We start from the raw sequence: 26,187 nt of genomic DNA, 5'->3' as shown, positions 1-26,187 counted from the left end.
AAATGTGTTCTCACTGGCAGGGAAGGGAATCCAATGGCTCAGACAGGCACTCAGCCTCTCTTTCCTTCTTCTGGTACGAATCTGCTTGCTGTGGGTTAGGGCCCCAGCTGTCCTGCTGCTTCTTCCCAACTCCTGCTTGGAACATGAGAACTGAACAGTGCAAGGACCAGGTGCAAGGAAGGCAGTAAAACTGACAGCAGCAAACATAACTTGGTTTACTGAAAATCAGCATTTTGCAACAAAAATGCATAAATCTACAAAACTTCTTTAGCAATTTTACTTACTTTGAGGTTTAGGGGATCTTTCTTGTGCCATAACCTTCCAACTGCTGTTGCCTTTTAAACCTAAATATTTGGGGAAAATGAATTTTAACTAATATAGCTCCATACCCAAAAGGTCAAGAAAGATCTCAAAAAAATGGAGTAGGCACAGTTTTCCCTCTACATCTTGCTAAGGTACAGCTAAAGACTGTGGACGTTTTAAGAAACAAATGTAAGGAGATTCTGAAAAATGGAGAGAAGAAGGCAGAATCCCTAAGGACGGGGGGAAAGATGGCTTTGAGCTCCCTCGCGCATCCTGGAAAATGTGATGGAGAATTTGGCATTCTGGAGACACCAGCAGGTGCAGACAAAAAGCCCCAAGGAAAGCATACTCTCCTCAGCAGAGGGCGAGGAAATGGGCAGCCATGCAAGAAAACATGTAGATACTAACTGGTCCACTCCAACCAAAGAGGAAAAGGAGTCAGGATTTGTACCGCTGTGCATGACACAAAGTCTCCCTTGTCTTGTAATGTCACTGAAACCACATGGGGGACAGGAGGGGGGCACCCACCACCACCCAACAAAACAAACGCCCTTCACCCTGGCCATGTCCCCCAGAGCTATGAGGCAGGACCCCCCCTCCTCCCAAAGCTGTAGGAGGAGGCCTGCTAACAGAATATTTAAGTAAGATCCACAGCCTCATGACACAATGAGTTTTAGACCTGAAAATACAAACACTGAAATAAAAAATTCAGCGGATGTATTCAACAACAGAATGGAGAGGACAGAAGAGAGAATCAGTGAGTTTCCAGACCAAACAATAGAAATTCCCCAGTCTGAATGACAGAGAGAAAACAGACTGAAAAGCAAATGGACTGAGCTCCTGGGACCTTCAGGGACTCAACAAATGATCTGACACTCGCTTGTTGGGGCTCCAGAACACGAGGAAGAAGGAAGCCCTGGGAAGGAGCTCAAAGAAATAATGGCTGAAAATTCCCCAAATTTGGCCAAAGACCAGTAAACTAAAACAGGACGCACCAAGGAAATCTATGCCACCACACATCCTATTTAAATTTCTGAAAACTAAAGACAAAGGGAAAAATCTTGAAGGCAGTAAGAGAAAAAAGATGCCTCATTCTAGATGAAATACAGTCAGAATAATCAGACTTTTCTCACTAGAAACTGAAGGGAGGGACACATTTCTCATGAGCTGGAAGAAATGCACAGTCAGCCTGCAGTCCCACACCCAGCGAAAATCTCTTTCCAGCCCAAAGGGGAAGGAAGTCCTGGGGTCCTCAGACAAAGACCATGAAGACAGTTGTCACCAGCATACCTCCACTAACATTATGACTGAAAGGAAGTTCTCTAAACAGAAAGAAGATAAGAGAAGGAAACTTGGAACATCAAAGAGGAAGAAAGAAAAACTATGGGTAGATGCAATTGCCTTTCCTTCTCCTGTTATGCTTTCAAAATCATGCCTGACAGGTGGAGCACAACTTGCAACTGTCTGTAGATAGAGGAAATATTGAAGACAATTATATTATAAACGGGAGGGTAAATGGATATACTTTTTTCTATGCTTCCCTCAAACTGATTCAGTCACTCTGGAATTTTTTTTCTGAAACTAAGTATATACTTAGCATACAACCCATTGATCCCACCCCTGGGCATTTGTCCCAGAGAAATGAAAACCTTTGTCCACGTAGAAACCTGTACATAGATCTTCAAAGAAGCTCTGTTTGAAATAATCCAAAAATCTGGAAACAACTAAAATGTCCTGCAATAGCTGAATGGAAAAAAAAATACCATTACTTTGTTCCATGGAATACTACCGAGCTATAAAAAGGAACACACTTGTGACACACATAACAATTCTTATGGATTTCAAGGCATTGTGCTGAGTAGAAAATGTCAATCTCAGGAGGTCATATATCATATGTTTCCATTTATGTAACATTCTTAAAATGGCAAAAATTATACAGATGGGGAGAAAATTAATGTTTACTAGGGGTTAAGGAAGGTGGAGATGGGTGAGAGGTTATGACTATGGAGGCATAGCACAGGGGAAGATATTTGTAGGGATAGAACATTCTGTATTTTGACTGCAGGGGTGGTCACACAAACTATGTGTGTTATAATATGACACAGAGCTACACATACACAACAGCAAACTCCTGGTTTTGATATTACACTATGATTATGGAGGGAAACTGAACAGAAGTACACAGGACCTCAGTGTACTATCTTTGCAACTTCCTGTGAATCTATGATTATTTTAAAAAGAAAAGTGCTTTAGTTAAATTAAAAACCAAGATAATTTTATTAACAACTACCCTGTAACACAAATCCAGTATAACATATAGCTAACATACTGAATAAATAGCCCAAATTTATGTCAACACCCAATAATAATGGGAAAATATCACTTTCCCAACAATACTAGAATGATAAACTACATAAGATTAGCATAACTAAAATATCAATATCCTTATGAAAAAAGCCATTCAAACTATTGAAGGACAGAAAAATGACAAACATATCAATTGATCAACAATGTTCTCAAATAAAAAGATCCAACATCACAGAGATTTCTGTCTTAATTCAATGTGGAAATTTAAGATTATCCCTTCTCCTTAAATAACAACAGATTTTTAGCGAGAATTAGCTAACCTTACATGAAAGTTCATGGAGAGAGAAACAAAAGGAAAACAAAAAACTAAAATAAGGAGGACTGATTCAAAAACCATAGAACAGTAGAAAGGGATCATCCTTACAGGTATCAGAACATGTTATACAGCTTCAGTGAATAAAACAGTGAGTTGCTGCCACATGTATAGACAGAAAAACTTATGGAACAGAAAGGAAAATCTAAAAATTGGGTTAAGTTTATATAACAATGTCATAAATTTTAAAAGATGGCATTTGAAGTAGGCAGAAAAAGGCCATTCTGTTTCTGGTGGTGGTGGGCCCAGATATTCAGGGCAACTCTTCCAATGAACAGAACAGCAAAGCCAGATAAAACATCTTAGAAATCAGATTGAAGCCGTCAGAGATCTATGAAAAATTATGATGCCAAGATCTGAGAAGATAAGGCATCTCCAGGAAGTGATCAGGGATTGGGAGCAATTTTACAGCTAGAAGCATCTTCTGACAAGCAGAATATGCACCCAGGAGAGAGAGGCAGGTACATTGGCTCACCACAGAATGGTGGAGTGGGACCCCGACAATGGAGGTCATATCTGGTAAATCCTGGCTTTGAATCCAGACCCCAGAGATTACACCTGAGAAATGAGAGTTACTAAGAAAAATACCAAGCTAGCTTGAGGTCATGCCTCTCCTTCAAATTGCAAAATGTGACCCAGGATTTTGTTGAGTCACCAGCCTTCTATAAGAAGTTAAGAACCATCCTCTCCAAAGGAGATAACAAATTATTCTACATGTTTCCACTGAGTTTCACCACACCTAATTCACAATAATCAGGCAGTTGAAAAGAAAATACACATGCATACGACAAGAAACAACAGAGAACAGAAACAGAGAATACAGATAAGAGATGTAACCTTCACGGACCTGGAAATAATTAGTCTTAATATGTTCAGAGAAATGAAAGACGAGATGAAGAACTTCGCCAAAAAAGTTGGCTTTATAAAAAGCAGCAAGTGGTGATCTAAAAATGAAAAAATATAGCAACTGAAATTAAGGACTCACTGGATGGGTAAAAGTAGGTGAGACAGGAAAAAATGAGAATTAAAAAAACTGCTAGATAGATCTGCAGAAATGTGGAGAATACAACACAGAAGAGAAAGAATGGCACAGAAGCAATACTTGAAAAAACAAAGACTAGTAATTTTCCAAAAATGAGAAAGAGGATCAAGCTACCCATTCATTAAAGGAGTATATGACCAACAAGCAAATAAATATGTAATTTTCAGGAAGTGCTTTATGACATCATGATGACACGATCAAAACCAAGGGGACAAGAAACCCTACAAGCAACCAGAGAAAAAATACAGACTACTTTCAAATAAATAGCTGGCTTCTGAGAACAAGCAGTAGAGTCAAGAACACAATATATTTGAAGTACTGCTGAAAGACACTCCCAATCCAGAATCGTATATCCAACCAAGATACCCTTCAAAAGTGAAGGTAAAATAATAATTGTTTTTTAGACAAACCTAACAGGGTTCATCCCCCTTAAATTTGCACAAAAGGAAATAGTGAGGAATGTCCTTCTGGCAGAAGGAAAAATGTCCCAGATGAAGGTGTAGAGTTGCAGGAAGGTGTGAGGAAGGAAAGGTAAAGATTTGAGCAAGCCAAATAAATACCAACTACATAAAACTTTAAAAAATAATATCTTCTGGAATGTAAAATGAATTTAGACACAAAAGGAGAAACAAAAATAGTTTAAGAGTTTGGGAGAGAGTCAAATGAAGTAAGAGTTATGAGATCTTTGTCTTGTGTTGAATGAGGTGAAAGTGCCCCGCTTATGTTCGGTGTTCATAAATCAAGAATGCATACCATAGCGTCTCTGATAAACTTTAAAATGATAATAAAAATGGTTCAATTAAAAAGCTGAGGGGGGATAGAATAATAGAAATAACCCAAAATATTTACTCTGAGGGAGAAGAAAGAGCATAAAAATAGAAAGTGAATAGTCTACTTGGTGGTAAATCTAAACACAAATAAATTAGCTGTTACTTTAAATATAAAAGGTCTCTAAGAAACACGCCAAAAATTGTCAGACTAAATTAAAACACACACACTACACACTCACGCCCACACAAAAATTCTGACTCGCCATGAGATTATGTAAAGGTTCTACAAACGATTACATGAGATCAAATAAGGGTTAAAGTAAAACACTAGCGAAAGATCTATCACGGCAACACTGAACAAAAGAAAGGCCATGTAGCTAGATGCATCTCAGACCAAGTAGACCTCAAGGCAATGAGTGGTACAAGAGAGAAAGGGGGACATTTCACGTGAGAAGGTGCAATTCACTAAGAAGAGGCAACAGTTACTAAATTAAATTCATGTCCTAGCATAGCCTCAAAATACAGGATACAAATAAAGAACTTTATAAAAGAGGACAGAGACAAATCCACATCACAGAAAATGTTAACACACCCTTCAACATCAATGGTAGAATAACCAGACCCAAAATGATGACCCAGAAGGACCTAAAAGATGTGAGCCAAGGAGACCCAACTGACATACCTAAAATATTCTTTCCAATGTCTGCAAAAATACATGCTATTTTCTAGTATACATAAAACATTTACAAAAATAGAGTATATTCTGGGCCACAAATCAAGTTTCCAACTATTTCCAAGGATTAAAATAATACAAAACATGCTTTGTGAAGACAGTTGAATTAAGTTAGAAATCAGACAATGAAACAATCCCCAAACATTTGGAAAATACACACTATCCTTCTAAATAACCCACAGATCAAAGAAGAAATTACAATGAAATTTGGAAAATGTTTTGAACTGAATGCAATTTTAAAATGATCCAACCATTTCAAAACTTGTGGATACAGTTAAAGACATGCTTACAGGGTTTTGTTTTCTTTTTCAAATTGTGAATGCATATATTAGAGGGGGGAAAAAAGAAAGGCTTGCGATCAGTGAGCTAAAGACTCACTTTAAGAAAGTAGTTAAACAATGGCAGGCAAAACTCAAAAGATAGAACAACGAAAAACAGGAAAAGTAAAAGAATAATTAATAAAACAGAAAATGAATGGACCACAGAGAGGATCACCAGAGCCAAAAATGTGTTTGTTTTAGAAAGTCCTTGTGAAGCAGATCAGGAAAAAAACTGGAGATGACTCGGATAACCATCATCAGTGATGGACAAGGAGATAATGCACAAGTTCATTCAAATTGTATTAGGACAACCAGTTGCTATCTGAAAAAAAAAAAAAAAAGTAAACGTGATGTGTATCTCCAAATGCACACCAGATTAAGTTTCTGATGGACAAAGACTTAATTCTTAAAAAATGCAACCATGAAAACAACGTATAAAAACAAATAGGGCTTCTTTATATATGTGAAGTAGGTCTTTTCTAAAATCTGAAATTCAGTGCACATAAATAAAAGTGGATAAAGTTGATTACATTTAAAAACCTACTACATTGGGGGGCCTGGGTGGCTCAGTTGTTAAGCGTCTGCCTTCGGCTCAGGTCATGACCCCAGGGTCCTGGGATCAAGCCCCACATCGGGCTCTCTGTTCCGAGGGAAGCCTGCTTCTCCCTCTCCCACTCCCCCTGCTTGTGTTCCCTCTCTCGCCGTGTCTCTCTCTGTCAAAAAATAAATAAAATCTTTAAAAAAATTAAAATAAAAAAATAAAAACCTACTACATTAAAAAGGAAGTTCTTCGTAACCAAAGTTAAAACAACCCAAGAGACGAACCATGAGAGACGATGGACTCTGAAAAACAAACTGAGGGTTCTAGAGGGGAGGGGGGTGGGGGGATGGGTTAACCTGGTGATGGGTATTAGAGGGCACGTTCTGCATGGAGCACTGGGTGTTATACACAAACAATGAATCATGGAACACTACATCAAAAAACTAATGATGTAATGTATGGGGATTAACATAACATAATAAAAAAAAAAACCCAAGAACTGAAAAAAAAAATTGTTCGGGTTCATATTTCAGAAAAAAAGAATAGTTATCCCCCTAATGAGTTAAAGATGAACACGTCTAAACAAAAGTGAGGAAAGGCCATGAATGAAGAAGTCCATGGGAAGGGAACAACAGGGGCCTTTAAATAGAAGAAAAGATGCTGATCTCCCCAGATACCATGAGCAAAGGAAAGTCATGGTTATCTGGAACCCTGTTTTTCACTCTTGGCACAGTTCCAAGTGTGAGCTAAGTCCTGATGGTAAGGTTCAGTGGAAGGAATGTGTGCGTCCCTGCCTTTGCGTCTGCAAGCACATTCAACCCCCTAGGCAGGCACTTGGACAACACCGTGGAAATCACAAACACATAACTGTCTTTGAACCCACAGTGTAGCTCTTAGGATTTCCATTTATGAGTTGAAATACGTGCCCTGTGACATGCAAGCAAAGTCACGCAAAACATTGTCAACAACCTCAACTTTCATTAACAGGAGGTTGGCGAAGTCAGTTACGATGAATCCATGCAGTGCTGAACTATAGAGTGGAAAGTCTGAAAGAATAAAAAAGGACTCAGTATTATAAGGGAAAACCTCTAAGATGCCTACTTCTAGGTGAATAAAAAACAAGGGACCAGACAATGTGTCTTTTATGAAAACATTTTTTTCAAGGCCTCCTTTTAAATGTAGCACGGCACATTCATACCTGCTTGAACAAGAACCTGTTCCTAAAGAGGCACAGAAGGGGGACTAGAGGGCTAGCCTGGGAGTGCTCAGAGGAAGAGCCAGATGGCTTGGGGACAGTGACCATAAGACTTCCCTTAATGCATCTTTAAACATAAATATCAAAGGCATAACAGATATGCATGTACTTAATTATTTTTGAACAGCGTCGTGCATTGTGCAATTCCAGCCCCTCTTTGCAGATTCTGAGTGGACAGCACCCCGGAGCAAAACTGGAAGGGGAGTCATCCCCTTAGAACTCCATGTGACCAGGATCTGAAAGAGCACCCTCAGCTCACGCACTGGCAGCAAGCCTGTTTTAGAACCATGTGATATATTACATAATAAAAAAAAAATCACATGGGAATAGAAAATAATCATAAAATGAGTTCAAAACATAAGGATTGGAAAGGCAGGACAAGGCAATCATTATTCGTAAGAGATATAATTGCCTCTATTGAAAAGGCCAAAGAATCTGCAAATATTGAATTAATGTTCTTTCAATTTGCTATCAGTGCAAACAGGAATATGTTTAATGCCATGTTTTTCATTAAACCAATAAAAGCTAATTTAGTCCACACTGAATTCTGAAGAGGGAATAATTCATTCATTTTAACCCTTGGCTGTGTGTGCTTCCTTGAAGTATTCTGGAATGGTTTTCTATCTTAGCTTGTTCTATCTACTTGGACTGCAAAACCCCAGTAAACAGGGACTCTGTCTTATGCTGGTTTTTAACCCCCCTGGACCATCTCGGCATGCAGGCAAACAGTTCATGTTCAATAAACCTACCCATTTGTAAAGAATACTTGGACAAATGCAACCGGACATCAGCCTTCTAGGAGCCGGGAGGCATCAAGATCATGCAGTCGTCTGGGGCACAGCGTGGTCCCCAGACCAGCAGCCTCAGCATCACTTGGGAGCTTAGAAGCACAAATTCTACTTACCTGGAAGCTCTGGGCATGGGTTTTACCAAGCTCTCCAGCTACTCCCATGCACACTAAGGTGTGAGGGCTGCTGGTCCAGGAGCCGGAGTCCGCGTCCTCACCTGAAGAGGCAAGACAACAGAGTTATCTTTAAAAAAGTTAATGATCAGGTAGCTTGTCTCAGGCAGTAATTGTTAGCACCAGTATTCTTTGACAGCCTTGTACTCACTTGACTATTTTGTGAACAGTTGCCCTTGACCCCCACGCTTAACACTCAAGGTCACACAAAGGTACAGCTGCAGCCTGTGCAGAGTCCCCTTTGGAGCAGGGCTTCTCAATCCTCAGTGTGCAGAGACTTTCACGTGCTTGGCTTGCTCAAAACTTGGCTCTCACTTGGAATTTAGCTCCACAGGGTCTGGGGTGATCTCTAACATTCCGCATTGATTGTATTTTTTAAAAAGATTTATTCATTTATTTGAGGGGGAGTGGAGGGGAGCAGAGGGAGAGAGAGAGAGAACCTCAAGCAGACTCCGTGCTGAGCCTGAAGCTGGATGGGAGGCTCGATCTCACAACCTTGAGATCACTGCCTGAGCCAAAACCAAGAGTCAGCCGCTCAACCGAATGCGGCACCCCCCATGGGCCCCCATTCTGCATTTATTTTAAACAAGCTATCTAATTAATCTTGCTTGCCACCGAGAGACCACAGTTGAGGCCTATCACCCTGTTGACCCTGCTACCCAAACTGTGATTGTAAGCCCGTGGTTGGCATCATTTGGGAGATTATTAAAAATCCAGACTCAAAAGTCCCATCCCAGACCTACAGAATCCAGAAGATTTTGGTAAGATACCCCCAGTCATTTGTTCTGCCTGTGGAAGTTTGAGAAGCACCATTCCTTGCAGGCAGTTCATGAGGACACCAGGGGCCAAACCTCTGACAGAACATTGGCCAAAGGGAAAGTAAAACAATTTGCAAACAACTTCGCTTGATTGCCGTTCCCAACACTGTTGAATTATACCATGTTTATTCTACTTCTTGATTTCTGATTGCTTTTTTCTCCTTCATGACTGCAGTTCTGGAAAAAAAAAACCAATATGTAATATGTTTATAATAGTACACATATAAATAGCTCTGATTAAAGTGCAATGGAAAATATACAGCATTAGAGATGAAATTGAGGTAATTAACAATAATTTATGTGGAGCCCTTTATGTTTTAGTATATCGAAATAAATTAGTTGATTGTAGGAAGTTAATAATTAGAGATGTTTATGGTAAGATATTGACCCAATAATGTATTCTGTTTTCTTACTAGATTTTAATATTTATATAATTTGGAAGTTGGCTTTAAAAAGGGGGGTATTTTAAACTCTTATAATTGGATCTATTTCTATTAATTTATAGTCAAGAGGAGTACCTTTATTTAAAATAGGGAAATACCATTTGCATTGAATTAACATTTACTAAGAGGGACAAAATGTTGGTACTTATGGCTTTGAACTGATTTTTGTATAAGCAAAACTTTTTTATTATGGTTATTTGGATACTTAGCCATTTTTCTTACTCCTTGTCTTTGGAGTTATTTTTCTTCAACTATGCTCTTTTTTTTTTTTTGCTTGTGATTTTCATAATTTATTCATCCTTTTTTTCTATGTTGATCCTTACAGACAGTCCTGTAGCCCTTAGTAGTACTTAATGACTAAAAGTATCTAGATGCCTCATAATTAGTGATGTCCTTAAGTCTCTAACAGTTGTAGAAAGCTTGCTTAAACCTGGGCAGCAGCTATGGGCTGTGGGATGTCCACAGAGGAAACAAGATGGGACATAAACAAACATTTGAATAAATGTCTGGGGCCTAATGGCAGAAGCTAGAGGCAGGACGCTTTGTCTAAATTACAAACATGACCATCTCACACTGCATCACTGTAGAGATATTCCTTGAGGAAGATTGCATCCTCAGAATTGCAAATGCCCTTGAGAGGTACACAACTTAAGTTCCTTTGAGTGATCTGTAGATTTCAGAGTGCATGAGAATAAGACATCACTGGAAATGGGTCAGGGACCAGACCAGGGAGCCATGGGTATGCCGCACACCAATTATGCCTCTGTATTAGATTTTCCAACTCAAGAGTTTTTACAGTAAAAGACAGATTTTTATCAACAGGCCTTGTATTAACAGAGAAATTTGCATTTTTAAAATTTACATTTATGTTGAGAGAAAAGCACGACTAAAGAACCATAAAGTGGGGGAAAGATGAGTACTGGCTGGGATTCAGGGCCTACTCTAGACTGGAAGGCCTTCCGTCCACTCTGCCACTGATCTGCTTCATTTTAGATAATTCACTTCATCTCTCTGGGCGTAAATTTGCTCATCACTACAGTAAATTAGACCAGATGATCCCTAATATCCCCTCATTGCCTTTGTTTTCCAAAGAACAATAACAAGAGAAAAAGAAAATGAGTAATTTAAATTTTCCCTTCAACTAGTTTTAAAATTACTACCTTAGGCTTACAGATCTGGGGTTATTTTCTATGATTCAGTGAATTAAAAAAATAAAATACAAAAAAAATTGGAGAAAAGGGAAAAATGGTTTAGGCAAAGCAATAAAATCATTATTTAATATTGAAGCTCCAGGCTTTGTGGTTTTTTATAGAATTTGAAGCTGGATGAGATTTTATTTCTTACCACATATTAACCCATTCTTTAAAAGAGGTAACTTCTTGCCTTCCAACGGACTGTAGTAATTTCTGACATCTTTCAGACACTGTACTAATTACCCTATTAACTGCGTATGAATTTCATTTTTAAAAGTAGGAAATGAAATAATTGTTAACTTTTTGCCTGAAGACTTGAGAACATTCTACATAAATTTTTGAGTCCCATCAGAATGAATTTCACTATGAAAGCACACATGAATAATAATTATTGATTTAGCAATAAAATAAATCCACCTAGTTTAAAAGTGCCAGGTGGTAGTACTGAGTGACTACAGTTACACCTCGATGAAATTAGAAAGAAAGATGATTACAAATTGTTTATAAATGTAGGTTTTAGAAAGAATTTCACCCATCAGATAATTTTCTTGGAACAAATTATATTTCTTTAAATAATCCCCAGTATCGATACTTTGCTCCTTCACCATTTTAACGCTCAAAGATGATCATAGTGTTTGGTGTTTAGTCATAATACAAGGTGAGTGAATGCTACTGTATGAGATAAAAGCAAAAAATTATAGGAAACAAGATGATAAGAAGCCACTTTTGCACAGATGGGGAGTGCCCTAAAGGGGCTCTCTATCTCAGCATCAGAATGCCCTTTATCAATTTGCCAATCAACAGTTCATTACTACAGGATTCCATCACTAAATCCATAACTAATAATGTAAGACTTGAAATGAATTTATAGGTCCGCTGTTCTAGGATTTGGCAAAATTGAGAAGCTTCCTCACAGATTGACCAGCAGTGTCTCTGAGAAGGGTGTTTCAGGATACCAAGAGACAAAGAGTCAGTTCCATAGTTTGTTAAATGGTGCCTCTTTAAGGCAGTTGTGGTAACTTTTAGGTGTTATTCCTGCTGCTTTCTCTCCTCACCTCAGGAGAGCTGCTCCTTACCCCCACCCACAAACCTGTGTACTCATTCAGTCAATGGGGTAGGTGCAGGGATTTGCCCACAACTCACAGCTCAGTTTTATGGAGAAGACCAGATGACCGCTCTTACAAAAGTGTGTGCTGGGGGAAGGACACCTGACCCCATTCAACACCATTAATCTCATTGATCAGTCATGGGAGCCAACCATTCACTCCCTTATTTAATCTGAGACACATACAAAGATAACATCTGATTGAAGCTCTCTTAATGAGGCACCAAGAGACTGTATTTTTCACTGTTCTCTAATAAAAACATAGAATAGAGGCTTCTATGGTCTCCTAAAAAAGAGATTCTACAGACTTTACATTTCTTTCTTTTTATAGAAAACCTCTGGGAAAGAGGTACATCTTGGAATAATGTACTAAAGAGCAATAGACAATACTCAAAACCTATTAATTCTGATCCCACATTTTTTAGAAAAGAGACATTATAAAATGATGAATGCCAGGTTTGTGTTGTTATCATTTTAATGACAACAAAATGTATTTGGCCTGCCTTCATAACAATATCCTAGAAATATTAGCATATTACAGTGAGATCTTATATTTTATATATGTGTGATTTGCATAAGTCAGTGTTTATTAAAAATTTCTGGCCAATTTGCCCCATTCTGACATGTCAGAAGAGCAGAAATTATGGCTGGTGATTAAAAAACACTTTTTCCGTGCTATACCTAACATAGACCATGAACAATTGTGTCACACTGGTTTGTTTGGGTTTTTTTGCTTTCTTTTATATTATATTGGATGACTATTGTCAGGGAGGAAGAACTCCCTCTACCCCTCAAGGTCCTTCTAGCTGGACTAAGAATCAAATTGACATGAGACAGATTAACAGGAGAAAATGCAATTTAATTTCATACGTATGGGGAATTCACACAGACATGGAAAAATTCCAAAGACAGGCAAAATGGGCATATATGTCATTCTGGACTAAGGAGAAGGGGGTAGGGGTCTGGGACTTGAAAGGGAAGGAATGTAATTCACAGGAAAAAGAAAAAGAGCAAGAATTTAGTAAACACATGTTTGCTGGGCCACTCAGAAATCATGGGACAAAGAGAGAACTTCGATTGAACAGGCCTCGCTAGATTCCTCCCTATCTACCATACCTGCTTCCTAGATATCACCTATCTATGGTGATAGCTCTCTTCCTGGAGTAGGTCCTCTACCTAAATTCTTTTTAGCCAGTTGTGGAGGAGGTAAAGAGCTTTTCCTGAATCTGCCAGATTTTGATTGCTTCTAATTCAAAATAATCTTTATACCAAAATGACCCATCTTGGGATGGCCTGCACTTGGCCTTTACATTACTTGTGAGAATATCTAACTTATGGTTTGGAACCAGTGACTTACTAGAAATTGGTATCTCCCACTCCCGACTTTTTCATTTTTACAATGAAATTTCCAGAAACCGCCTCATAAGACCAAAAGAATAGATTTGCAGTTCAAGACAAATTGTGGGCCATTATTTTTCCAGTGGGGAAAGAAAGGAAAAATGAAGAATGTCATCTATTAACTTTATTGTACAGAGCAGCAGGAATACTAAGAAATAACCTCTGAACTTAATTTATTGATAAGGACATTCTTCTGAGTTTAAAGAATTTAGAGATATAGAATGGCTACAGAAATCAGAGCTCAAAAGAATCTTACAATCTGATAAAAATTGAACACATTTCTTTTGCTGAATTGGCAGGATCATGAATCAGCTGGTTGAGAGTGTTCATAATATGACTTTTTTTTCAACAGGTGGGTTCTGGAGGTTGGCTTGGCAGTTAATACAATTTGATCTGGAGATGAGGCACAGAAACTGTAAAAGTCAGATGGAATTCTTTGGCACATTCCAAACTGCTGGAAAATCCTACCATTTCTCCCAATCATCTCCCTGTGCCCTGTTTATAAGCTTCTCGGCTTGTGGGCAGGTATAATTGGGGCAGGGATAGTTGCGCCTGCCTCATTATTTCTTGGAGCATCTGGTTCTTTCCACTCATCCCCTGCTGTCACTTTCTGAAACCACTTTCACAGACCCATTAGCCTGTGGGCAGCCGTTTACTGCTGAGCCATTCTCCGCTAAAAGCCATCAGCAGCCCCATTCCAACTGAGAACCAAAGAAGGTTATAATAGAGAATTTCACTCTAACCAAAGTGGGAGACCATGGATTTATAGCAATGTCAGTGTGCGTGTTCTCAAGGGGGGGTTCCCATTAGAAATGCACAGAGAGCCTTAGAGCAGGGTCCCTAGCACGCATGTTCATTGACATTAGTTGACTATGTTGAATCCTTTAAAGGACACTGTCCCTTGAGCCCTCCTCGACCACATGTTTTCAAGTCCAAATTGTTTCTAAGTGATTTAGAACTGAAAGGCCATAATAGTATTAAAAACAATTTCGTAAATTACGTAGCCATCTTCTGATTGCAAAATGCTTTCAACCCCTTATCTCCCTTATTTAACAAAGCATAAAAGATGTTGGTTGTCATGTGATGGAAATAACACAATTTGCTGTGTTCTAACAGTGCCAGCCAGTCATGATATCCCAGTGACTCTCAAAATTCATATGAAGTGTATTCATTCTTCAAACACATGAAGGCCTAGAGGAAAGATGAAGGATAGATTTTTGGTGAATGGTTTTGCAGCAAACTTATATAAAAGTGGGTGGCATCTATTTTTGACCTGAGACCAGTAACCCCTGGAATCACAGGCTTAAAAGATTTCACTTGCTGTGCAATGAAAAAATTGTCACCAAACGAACATACTAACATGGGTATTTGACCTTTCCACCTGTCTTGGAAGCTTTGAGAAACAATTTTAAGTGAATAGGAAAGCACATTTATAATAACACTTTTCTTTATCTTATAAGCTTATTATGTATTTTAGAAATGAAGGAATTTCTTGTAACATATTCCCACAAGTAAAGTCACTCTCAAATTCATACAACATTTATATAATTTTGTTCGGAAGAATATATTATGGCTTATTTTAAACTGCCTAACTGTTGGAATAGTATTTGGGCATAAATATGGACAGGACAAAGTGCATAGAATATACTAAAATTTAGTCATGTAAATATTTTCTATCCAATTCCATTGGACAGAAAAGATAGAATTGTTATCCATTTATAGAATAGAAAAATAAAGCATAAAATAAGTTGGACGCCCTTCAGCAGCTTTGACCAAACTACACAGATGAGTTAAACAAGTTTTTTTTTTATATATATACTTGATACTTGGGTAACGTTACTTCCTCACAATTTTTAAAATATATTTTGCAGCTTCCTGCACTAAAAATTACAGAAGCTATGACTAAAGTAAAATAAAATTTAGAATTAAATAAAAACTCAAGAAAAGTTTTGATTTGGTTTCCTAGGCTCCTTGAAATTGAGTACCTCACCATTTTAATTAAACAAATAAATTTCAACATACTGAACTTAATTCTCTTCGCCCAGCCAGGGAAGGAGATTTTAGGACTGGATTCCCTCAATCACCCTGTTTGGTTGCGCCTTCACCCTCCCCCCACCACCCATGGGTGATCTGCTGATCAGCCAGGGGAAAACTCCAGCAGTGGAGAGAGTGGTTTAGCCTCACGAGCACTGTGTTTGGCATTGAGTTTTGTTAACAGCAGTTCTGATCTCTTATCTGTGCAGCCAAAGGGATGGAGATGCAGATACTTTAGGTGGTGAGGACATAGGTCTCCATCCTCTGCTACTGTTCTGTTATTTCTCGAGAGATTTTCAACAGCCTTTGCACATCCTCACTTGCTCAATATCTCTTACATTATCCAAGGTCAGAAAAACCATACGGCTTTATAAAGATCAAAGAGTAGAGTCAGGAACCCACACTTTTAAAAAGTAAAGAACTCCCCCACTACCTATTTTAGAATCAAATGCACATGACCCACTAACTGCAAAAAATTTATGTGGCCAAGTTAACCTACTTAGAAGAAGAATAATGTGTCCATGAGGGCCAAAAGAAGAAGCCCATCTTCCAGTGGAAAAGTAGTAGAGGGTAGACATTAAAGGAAATGAAATTAAAGACACTGGATGGAGAGACTCTGAATGGTAGGTACAAATGACAGAAAATGGAGAAATTAAATGAGAAATTAACCCCTCAGCCTCTGAGGTCATTCTTTGTGTTGAAATTCAGTTGTTTTAAAGAGTCTTTATTGCCGGAGACATGATTTTCTCATAGCCGAGGGGAAAGTTCAATTACTGTGCCCAACTAATCGTCCGTTTTAAATCATTTTTTCTGTAAAGATTGAGTGTATTGGATGGATTTGTCATACTCAGAATGAAACTGGTACAGATGAAATGCCTGTTAAGGGGCATTAACTTCACTATTTTCTCATTTGCTATAAAAGCCTAATAAGTACCAAGATTTGGGATAGACTGGGGCTTATTATCAGCCAAGTAAGGGAGGGAAGAGCTTCCTGATGGGTTTAAAAACAAGTAGCTTTTGGTTTAGAGTATAAGGAAATTAAAAAAAAAAAAGGTCTCTATCTTGTTTTCTAGGGTTAATGAGATATCTCTCTTTTGCTGTTATAACTCACTTGTTTTCTACATCCTACCGCCACAAATATTTTAATGGGTTTCTCTACATCAACTCCATTTTTCCAGTCATTACCACACATGTGCTAATCAAACAATTATCTTGTCATTCCTTTTATAAGACCTTCTGTAAAGACCCACAGAATACTTTCAGAATTATGGAGATCCAGTAATGTTCAGATCATAAACATTGTCTTATTGAATGTTTCATGGATAATTTGAGTAAAGAAACAAATGCCAAACTAGTAAATATTCTATGTAAGTAAAGAGAGTGTTTAAAAATTATTGTAATTTATTAAAAGCTGACATATGTTGTTTTTATGGTTTTTAGAGATTCTTGACAAAGGGAGCTTCTGAGCAATTTTAATTGATGTATTTCAACAGTTGTCCAGTATGAGTTCATAGCAACAAACGGAGGACATGCTGGAGCACAGTAACCAAAACTGGCTTCTTGATGATGTAGCTCAAATTATGGTTTTATGCTTGTGAAATGTGATTCCGTGTTTGACTTTGGAACTGGTTGTCATAATGCAGACGTTGACAGTCCTCATGGACACATATAGTACTGGCTAAATTTGGAAAGCTGAAGAGACAAAAAAAGGTGGGATGTTACAAACTACAAACTTATTTCTGATTCTAAATATGTCCCTTGGTGCTCAGATGGCAAGTGGCTTTTAACAAGCTACGTGTCCTCCCGGGTTCCACGTTAACATCGGGTACAAGATTTGGCATTAACCTGGCTCTTCTTGCACAAGTATGTGCCATCAAATGCAGAAATATGACAGGTTCCTTGGCACCCATTTTTGGATGGACTGTTTCCAGCAAAAACAATGACTTACCAAGCAGTTCCAAGTGACATACCCAGTGAAGAACATAAAGCTGCAATGGCTTACAGATGTCTGGTTTTAGGAAATAAACCAATCACCAATTCTAAATTGCTTGAGGTGGAACCACCGCTGAACGTAAAATCACATCCAGGAAATGAAAAGCCTCTATTGAAAACAGCCCCTCAAAATTAAAGGAAACTTGAGGCTAAGAAACCTGAAGAGCAGGGCCTGAGAAGTGGCAAGAGGCCTGATTAGCCCCGCTCCTGGCCCACAGAGCATACCATGAAAGACTGCCACTCAGCCACCTCTTGAGAGCCTGAGACAGACAAACAGATCAAGAACCTAAGCAAGAAGCTCCAAGCAATCGAACAACTGAGAGAAGCAGCAGCGCCTGGAAAACAGAAAAACACCATTTGAAGAAAATGCAGCAAGAGAGAGCCTTTCTCCAGGAGCTGGAAGACACAGATTTGGGGATTTAAAGATTCAGGGAAAGCAAGTTCTCAGAAATCAAGACAAACACATCTGTTAAATCCACTGGCATCTATGGACTACCCATGTGCCCATTCTTAATGTTCATCTATAACTTTAACCATTTATCCAAGATTTAAAAAGAAAAATAAGACAAGAAACCATAAAATATGTAAGAATACATCTAATGGGGGATGTCCAAGAACCTGCAGATTTTCCCCCCGTTTCAGAATCACCAATTTAGAAGTTGACCTACACGTACATGGTAAGTTTATTTTTGACAAAGATACCAAAGCAATTCAATGAGAAGTAGAAAGTCATTTCACCAAGTGATGCCAGAACATTAGACATAGACCCTTTACTCATAACCACACTTTTAAAAACTTGGAAGAGATCACATATATTAATTAAAACTCTAATACTAAAATATCTGGAAGAATATGTAAAAGAGAATAAAAATTTTATGATTTTGGATAAACACACACAAACACAACACACACACACACCCCTGAATCTTATAAGAACAAATAATTAATAAAATGAACTTTATTAAAATTAAAACTATTTTTCTTCTAAGAATTAAGAAAATCACACAATCAAAATAAAAAGGGAATGAACAGCATGAGAAAATACTTTCAATACAAACATCAAATACAAGACTAGTTTCCAGATTATAGGAAGAATTCTTACAGTTCAGTAATAGGAAAACAAATGACCCAATAAAATGGACAAAATATTGAACAGTCCTTCACAAAATGAGATACAAAAGTCCCCCCAATACAAATGGCCAACAGACACATGAAAAAATGCTCAACATCATTCAGCATCAGGGAAATACAAATCAAAACCACATTGAGATACCACCTCACACCTGTCAGAATGGCTAAAATCAATAACACAAGAAACATCAGGTGTTGGTGAGGATGTGGAGAAAGGGGAACCCTCCTACACTATTGGTGGGAATACAAACTGGTACAGCCACCCTGGAGAACAGTATGGAGGTTCCTCAAAAAGTTAAAAATAGAGCTACCCTATGACGCAGCAATTGCACCATTGGGTATTTATCCAAAGGATACAAACATAACTGTTTGAAGGGGCACATGCACCCCAATGTTTATAACAGCAATGTCCACAAGAGCCAAACTTGTCCATTGACAGATGAATGGATAAAGAAGATGTGGTGTATATATATACAGTGGAATATTACTCAGCCATCAAAAAGAATGAAAGCTTGACATTTGCAACAATGTGGATGGAACTAGAGGGTATTGTGCTAAGTGAAATAAGTCAGTCAGAGAAGGACAATTATCATATAACTCCACTCATATGTGGAATTTAAGAAACAAAACAGATGAAAATAGGGAAATGGAAGAAAAAATAAGATGTAAATAGAGAGGGAGGCAAACCATAAGAGACATTGACCTCTAGGAAACAAACTGAGGGTTGCTGGAGGGGAGGCAAGTGGGGGGAAGGGATAATTGGGTGATTAAGGAGGGTAAGTGATGTGATGAGCACTGGGTGTTATATGCAACTGATCAATCAGTAAATTCTATCCCTGAAACTAATAATACAGAGTATGTTAACTAAATTGAATTTAAATAATTTTTTTAAAAATCCCCCCAATACACAAATTTCCCTCCAAAAAATACACAAAAGGATGCTCAACATCAACAGCAGGGAAATGCAAATTCAAACCACAATCAGATACCACCACCCACCTTCTAGAATGGCTAGAAGGACTGACCTAGGATATAGAACCACTGGACTCTCATACACTGTGAGTGAGATTAGAAACAGTTTGACATCTTCTTAAACAAAGTAAACATACACTTATCATAAGAAGCAGCCCTTCCACTACTGGGTATTTACTCAAGAGAGCAGTAAATGTATATAAAAAAATTTATTACATCAGTGTTCATAGCAGATTTATTTATAATAACCAAACACTGGAAGCATGCCAAATGTCCACCAATAGACTCAAACAAAATATAGCATATTTATTCAATTGAAAACCACTCAGTAATAATATGCAACAACTTTTTGATACATATAGCAACATGGAAGGATCTCAAAATAATCTTGCTAAATGGAAGAAGACACAGAACACCATCCCTGCTCTATGATTCCATTTTATGAGATTTCAGGAAATGCAATCTAATCCGTAATGGTGGAGAATAGATCACTGATTGCTGGGACAGGGTTGGAGGGAGGGAAAGACGGCCTGAAGTAACTTTTGGGGGAGATGGAAGTAGTCAGTGTCTTGATTATGGTGATGGTTTCACAAAGCTCACATATGTCAAAATTCTTCAAACTGTTTAACTTAAATATATGTAGTTTACTGTGAATTAATTATATCTCAACAGAATGGAAAAAATAAAGTTAAACTTGACATACAATTTAACCCACTGAGGCAAATTGTGGTTTTAGTCTCTAGCTTTATTTTTTAACAAAGCTCAGATCATGAAATAATCTCAAGAATAAGATTATTCCTGAATGTTATACATTCCTTGAGGTTACTTTTGGGATTCTTTCCCATCATGTAGTATCATTTAGGATTCTAATATAGTCAATTGCTGCTCATAGAGGTCATGTGGTTTCCCAAAATTCCTATCACAGTTTCTAAAATTAAAACATCTGGTTAAAAAAATATCTTTTGGAATGTCACTAGCAGGCTTTAAAAAAATGTTAAAGGAGAAATATAAGAATACACACATTTTTCGGTTAAAAAAATTCAAAGAGAGTAGTTGCTAAATGCAGAAATCTAAGTAGAAATTAGTTCATTGTCATCTGATATTTGGTATTGTTCTTCATTCCCACATTAAAAGCCTTTTCTAAGGGCTGAAGATTACACCTGAAAGATATTAGCTAAGTCAAATGATATTAAAATGAATGAAATAAAGACTATTTTTAAAGTATGGTAACATGTGCTGGACATGAATTAAAACATGAAAAATGAAAATAAATTCTCAGAGATTTTTTTTAACAGAATCTCAGGAGGCAATAGATGTACCAGTCCCACATTTCAAAACAAAAAGTCTTGACCATGATGAAAGCAAATGTCAAGTTCCATCTTACAGAAACTCTTCTGTAGGATAAATATGTTCATTGCATAAATTGGAGACAATTTGATAAGTATTCTGGAATTTGGTGGGAAAAACAAATCATACTAACATCTAGGGAACTTTACTAAGATGCAAATATTTATGCATAATACCCTCTGCAAGACACATCTGACATCTGCGATCTTGGAGCAGCACTAGCTTCTAGAAAAGATGACTGAGTTACCAACGTGGCAGGGGGATCAAAACCCATAATATGAATCACCAAATTTTCCAGCAAGTACACACACACACACACACACACACACACACACACACACCCTTCAATAACACTAATAACTTGTTAGAATGAATGAGGATTCTTCTGAGGTGAAATTTTGAGGTAGATAAGATATAAGTACATAAGTTATCCACTGCAAAATGATGCTGCAGTAACAAACCACCTCAAAACCATAATAAGCTTTTTTATTTTTTATTGTTATGTTGATCACCGTACATTACATCATTAGTTTTGATGCGGTGTTCCATGATTCATTGTTTGTGCTTAACACCCAGTGCTCCATGCAGAATGTGCCCTCCTTAATATCCATCACCAGGCTAACCCATCCCCCCACCCCCCTCCCTCTAGAACCCTCAGTTTGTTTTTCAGAGTCCATCGTCTCTCATGGTTCTTCTCCCCCTCCGATTTACCCCCCTTCATTCTTCCCTTCCTGCTATCTTCTTTTTTTTTTCTTAACATATATTGCATTATTTGTTCCAGAAGTACAGATCTGTGATTCAACAGTCTTGCACAATTCACAGCGCTCACCATAGCACATACCCTCCCCAATGTCTATCACCCAGCTACCCCATCCCTCCCACCCCACCCCCACTCCAGCAACCCTCAGGTTGTTTCCTGAGATGAAGAATGCCTCATATCAGTGAGGTCATATGATACATGTCTTTCTCTGATTGACTTATTTCACTCAGCATAACACCCTCCAGTTCCATCCACATCGTTGCAAATGGCAAGATCTCATTCCTTTTGATGGCTGCATAATATTCCATTGTGTATATATACCACCTCTTCTTTATCCATTCATCTGTTGATGGACATCTTGGCTCTTTCCACAGTTTGGCTATTGTGGACATTGCTGCTATAAACATTGGGGTGCATGTACCCCTTCGGGTCCCTACATTTCTATCTTTGTGGTAAATACCCAGTAGTGCAATTGCTGGATTGTATGGTAGCTCTAGTTTCAACTGTTTGAGGAACCTCCATACTGTTTTCCAGAGTGGTTGCACCAGCTTGCATTCCCACCAACAGTGTAGGAGGGTTCCCCTTTCTCCGCATCCCCGCCAACATCTGTCGTTTCCTGACTTGTTCAATTTAGCTATTCTGACTGGTGTGAGGTGGTATCTCATTGAGGTTTTGATTTGGATTTCCCTGATGCCGAGTGATGTTGAGCATTTTTCATGTGTCTGTTGGCCATTTGGATGTCTTCTTTGGAAAAATGTCTGTTCGTGTATTCTGCCCATTTCTTGATTGGATTGTTCTTTGGGTGTTGAGTTTCATAAGTTCTTTATAGATTTTGGATACTAGCCCTTTATCTGATCTGTCATTTGCAAATATTTTCTCCCATTCTGTCGGTTGTCTTTTGATTTTGTGGACTGTTTCTTTTGCTGTGCAAAAGCTTTTTATCTTGATGAAATCCCAATAGTTCATTTTTGCCCTGGCTTCCCTTGCTTTTGACGATGTTTCTAGGAAGAAGGTGCTGCAGCTGAGGTCGAAGAGGTTGCTGCCTGTGTTCTCCTTTAGGATTTTGTTGGACTCCTGTCTCACATTAGGTCTTTCAACCATTTGGAGTCTATTTTTGTGTGTGGTGTAAGGAAATGGTCCAGTTTCATTCTTCTGCATGTGGCTGTCCAATTTTCCCAACACCATTTGTTGAAGAGACTGTCTTTTTGCCATTGGACATTCGTTCCTGCTTTGTCAAAGATGAGTTGACCATAGAGTTGAGGGTCCATTTCTGGGCTCTCTGTTCTGTTCCATTGATCTATGTGTCTGTTTTTGTGCCAGTACCACACTGTCTTGATGATGACAGCTTTGTAATAGAGCTGGAAGTCCAGAATTGTGATGCCGCCAGCTTTGCTTTTCTTTTTCAACATTCCTCTGGCTATTCGGGGTCTCTTCTGTTTCCATACAAATTTTGGGATTATTTGTTCCATTTCTTTGAAAAAAGTGGATGGTATATTGATGGGGATTGCACTGAATGTGTAGATTGCTCTAGGTAGCACTGACATCTTCACAATGTTTGTTCTTCCAATCCATGAGCATGGCGGTCTTTCCATTTCTTTGTGTCTTCCTCAATTTCTTTCATGAGTATTTTATAGTTTTCTGAGTACAGATCCTTTGCCTCTTTGGTTAGATTTATTCCTCGGTATCTTATGATTTTGGGTGCAATTGTAAATGGGATCGACTCCTTAATTTGTCTCTCTTCTTCTATCTTGTTGTTGGTGTATAGGAATGCCACTGATTTCTGTGCATTTTTATATCCTGCCACTTTCCTGAATTCCTGTATGAGTTCTAGCAGTTTTGGGGTGGAGTCTTTTGGGTTTTCCACATAAAGGATCATATCATCTGCAAAGAGTGAGAGTTTGACTTCCTCTTGGCCGATTTGGATGCCTTTGATTTCTTTTTGTTGTCTGATTGCTGTGGCTAGGATTTCTAATACTATGTTGAATAGTAGTGGTGATAGTGGACATCCCTGCCGCATTCCTGACCTTAGGGGAAAAGCTCTCAACTTTTCCCCATTGAGAATGATATTCGCTATAGGTTTTTCATAGATGGCTTTTATAATAGTGAGGTATGTACCCTCTATCCCTATACTCTGAAGAGTTTTGATCAAGAAAGGATGCTGTACTTTGTCAAATGCTTTTTCTGCATCTATTGAGAGGATCATATGATTCTTGTTCTTTCTTTTGTTAATGTATTGTATCACGTTGATTGATTTGCGGATGTTGAACCAGCCTTGCAACCCAGGGATAAATCCCACTTGGTCATGGTGAATAATCCTTTTAATGTACTGTGGGATCCTACTGGCTAGTATTTTGGTGAGAATTTTTGCATCCATGTTCATCAAGGATATTGGTCTGTAATTCTCCTTTTTGATGGGGTCTTTGTCTGGTTTGGGGATCAAGGTAATGGTGGCCTCATAAAATGAGTTTGGAAGTTTTCCTTCCATTTCTATTTTTTGGAACAGTTTCAGGAGAATAGGTATTAATTCTTCTTGAAATGCTTGGTAGAATTCCCCCGGGAAGCCATCTGACCCTGGGCTTTTGTTTGTTGGGAGATTTTTGATGACTGCTTCAATTTCCTTAGTGGTTATAGGTCTGTTCAAGTTTTCTATTTCTTCCTGGTTCAATTTTGGTAGTTGATACATCTCTAGGAATGCATCCAATTTTTCCAGGTTATCTAATTTGCTGGCTTAGATTTGCGCATAATATGTTCTTATAATTGTTAGTATTTCTTTGGTGTTGGTTGTGATCTCTCCCTTTCATTCATGATTTTGTTGATTTGGGTCATTTCTCTTTTCCTTTTGATAAGTCTGGGCAAGGGTTTATCCATCTTGTTAATTCTTTCAAAGAACCATCTCCTAGTTTCGTTGATCTGTTCTATTGTTCTTTTGGTTTCTATTTCATTGATTTCTGCTCTGATCTTTCCTATTTCTCTTCTCCCACTGGGTTTAGGCTTTATTTCCTGTTTTTTCTCTAGCTCCTTTAGGTGTAGGGTTAGGTTGTGTATTTGAGACCTTTCTTGTTTCTTGAGAAAGGCTTTTATTGCTATATACTTTCCTCTCAGGATTGCCTTTGCTGCATCCCAAAGATTTTGAACAGTTCTGTTTTCATTTTCATTGGTTTCCATGAATTTTTTTAATTCTTCTTTAATTTCCTCATGATCCATTCATTCTTTAGTAGGATGCTCTTTAGCCTCCATGTATTTGAGTTCGTTCCGACTTTCCTCTTGTGATTGAGTTCTAGTTTCAAAGCATTGGGGTCTGAAAATATGCAGGGAATAATCTCAATCTTTTGGTACCGGTTGAGACCTGATTTGTGACCTAGGATGTGATCAATTCTGGAGAATGTTCCATTCTCTAGTGCTCTAGTGCTAGTGCTCTAGTTCCAGGCACTAGAGAAGAATGTGTATTCCATTGCTTTCAGATGGAATGTTCTGAATATGTCTATAAAGTCCATTTGGTCCAGTGTGTCACTTAAAGTCTTTATTTCCTTGTTGATCTTTTGCTTAGATGATCTGTCCATTTCAGTGAGGGCGGTGTTAAAGTCCCCCACTATTATTGTATTGTTGTCAATGTGTTTCTTTGCTTTTGTTATTAATTGCCTTATATAATTGGCTGCTCCCAAGTTAGGGGCATAGATATTTACAATTGTTAGATCTTCTTGTTGGATAGACCCTTTAAGTAGGATAGAGTGTCCTTCCTCATCTCTTATTACAGTGTTTGTTTTCAAATCTAATTTGTCTGATATAAGGATTGCCACCCCAGCTTTCTTTTGGTGTCCATTAGCATGGTAAATGGTTTTCCACCCCCTCACTTTCAATGTGGGGGTGTCTTTGGGTCTAAAATGAGTCTCTTGCAGACAGCATATCGATGGGTCTTGTTTTTTAATCCAATCTGATAGCCTTTGTCTTTTGATTGGGGCAGTTAGCCCATTTACATTCAGGGTAACTATTGAAAGATAGGTTTTAGTGCCATTGTATTGCCTGTAAGGTGACTGTTATTATATATTGTCTGTGTTCCTTTCTGGTCTATGTTACTTTTGGCTCTCTCTTTGCTTAGAGGACCCCTTTCAATACTTCCTTTAGGGCTGGTTTCATGTTTGCAAATTCCTTTAGTTTTTGTTTGTCCTGGAAGCTTTTGATCTCTCCTTCTATTTTCAATGACAGCCTAGCTGGATATAGTATTCTTGGCTGCACATTTTTCTCGTTTAGTGCTCTGAAGATATCATGCCAGTTCTTTCTGGCCTGCCAGGTCTTTGTGGATAGGTCTGTTGCCAGTCTAAGGTTTCTACCATTATAGGTTACAGATCTCTTCTCCCGAGCTGCTATCAGGATTTTCTCTTTGTCTCTGAG

General features: G+C 38.2%; 1 pseudogene; it reads left to right on the top strand.

Annotated features, from left to right (window-relative positions):
- The first annotated feature begins 4,277 nt into the window (after positions 1-4,277).
- On the top strand, positions 4,278-18,501 carry LOC112810103 (eukaryotic translation initiation factor 2A pseudogene; annotated as a pseudogene).
- Positions 18,502-26,187: the final 7,686 nt, after the last annotated feature.

This window comes from Callorhinus ursinus, unplaced genomic scaffold (assembly GCF_003265705.2).
Source record: "Callorhinus ursinus isolate GAN/ISIS: 27379988/994484 unplaced genomic scaffold, GSC_fseal_2.0 scaffold36, whole genome shotgun sequence".
Classification (NCBI taxonomy): domain Eukaryota; kingdom Metazoa; phylum Chordata; class Mammalia; order Carnivora; family Otariidae; genus Callorhinus; species Callorhinus ursinus.
Note: the sequence above shows the minus strand (reverse complement) of the source record. Positions and strands in the feature narration are given on the sequence as shown.